The sequence below is a fragment of the Quercus suber genome, unplaced genomic scaffold (genome assembly GCF_002906115.3).
Source record: "Quercus suber isolate HL8 unplaced genomic scaffold, Cork oak 2.0 scaffold_258, whole genome shotgun sequence".
NCBI lineage: Eukaryota > Viridiplantae > Streptophyta > Magnoliopsida > Fagales > Fagaceae > Quercus > Quercus suber.
The window spans coordinates 863,711-865,425 of NW_027069714.1; the positions used below are offsets into that span (position 1 = coordinate 863,711).

The 1,715-nt window shown below is 35.6% G+C and overlaps 1 pseudogene; it reads right to left on the minus strand.

The window, feature by feature from the left end:
* LOC112013090 (uncharacterized) overlaps window positions 1-180 on the minus strand; it is a 9,025-nt pseudogene extending 8,845 nt beyond the window's left edge.
* Between the last annotated feature and the right edge of the window lie 1,535 nt (window positions 181-1,715).

A 1,715-nucleotide genomic window follows, 5' to 3' on the forward strand; every position in this document is an offset into this window, starting at 1 on the left:
TTTATTTTATTTATTTATTTACACACATGTTGTAGTAGTTGATCTATTTTAACTTTCAACACAATAAAATAATATAAAAATCGTAATAAAATAATATAATCACTACAATAAAATAATATATCTCATTACCCGAAAAACATCTACAGCACCAACCACAACCATAACCACAACCACAGCCATAGCCACAACCACCACGACCAGTCCACAAAAAAAAAAAAAAAAAAAGTGCCACAGCCACCACCAACACAGCATCACCAACAAACTCACAGCCACCACAAAACAAACTCACAGCACATCACAAAACAAACTCACAGCCACAAATTACAAATCGAATCCACGCCGATACGACCCACCACCACCATCATCTCCACCGTAACTCCTGAAATCTAGCAACCCAAACGCCGAAACCCACCAAACCCAAATGTACCCAAAAAACCACACACCGATCTCAACCCTGATACCAACGCACACTGATCTCACCGTTTGCTTGAAAGAGTTTTGACATCGATCTCATTGTTTGCTTGAGAGAGTTTTGAGAGATGAGATGAGAGCTTTCGAATGAGAGAGAGAGAGAGAGAGAGAGAGAGAGAGAGAGAGAGAGAGAGAGAGAGAGAGAGAGAGAGAGCGCACGGCAACGTGGGTGAGATGGGTTGACAGCGTGGGATGACAATGTGGGTGATGACGATGAAGATCAGCGATGATGAAGATCCAGAATAGATTGGCGAAGCAAAGAGTAGATGAGGGAGGAGAAAAAAAAATGAGAAGGAAAGAGGAAGAGAGAGAGAGAGAGAGAGAGAGAGAGAGAGAGAGAGAGAGAGAGAGAATATTTTTTTAATGGAAGAGAAGAGAGAAATTTAATAAAATAATATTTTTTTAGCTCTTATGAACAGTGCACATCTATCTATAGATGTGTACTGTAGCAATAGAGCTAAAAAAAAAATAGATTTAGCTCCACTACTAGGTGCTGATTTTGGGGTTTGAGGAGTTAAAAATATAGCAATATAGCACCACTGTTGTGAGTGCTCTAACACTTTTTTTACATGTGATAATTGATGACTTGTCAGACTTTAGGCTTAGACTAGCTACTAGATTTTTTTTTGCATTCCTAACCTCCCCCACTCCATCACTTCGGTACTATTTCCTAAAGAAAGGCATTTGTAGAAACTTGACACCAAGCACAACAAATCTTGACACAAACATAGTAACCTGTAATTTCCATCGCAGTTAACGCAATAAAGGGCATAGAAAAGATTAACAACTATTTTTAGCGTCCAAAATACCAAAAATATAAATCTAAACTCTTCTTCAATTATGTCATAAAACTTATTGGATATTTAGATAGTGTTATTATTGACAAAAATACTTATATAAAAATATTTTAATTTCATATAAAGTTTAGATTTTGTTGAAAAATTTCGACCCCGGTTAATAGAATTAACAAGTTTTAAATCCAAGTTGTTAATTAGATTTATAATAAATAAACCTTGTTAAAACAAACAAACATTAATATCATGTCAAAATCATGCAGCGGAAAAATAAATTAGACAAGATATGATGACCCAGGAAAACCAATGAAACAAAGTAGTTTCACAGTAAAAAACCTAGGGAGAAATCTTCCCGAAAAGCAATCCACTATAGTAAAGAGAAGTTTAAGATTTAGTACAAAATCTTTGTCCCTATACTCTGAAATCCCCGTAGATGAATTTATAGCAAAA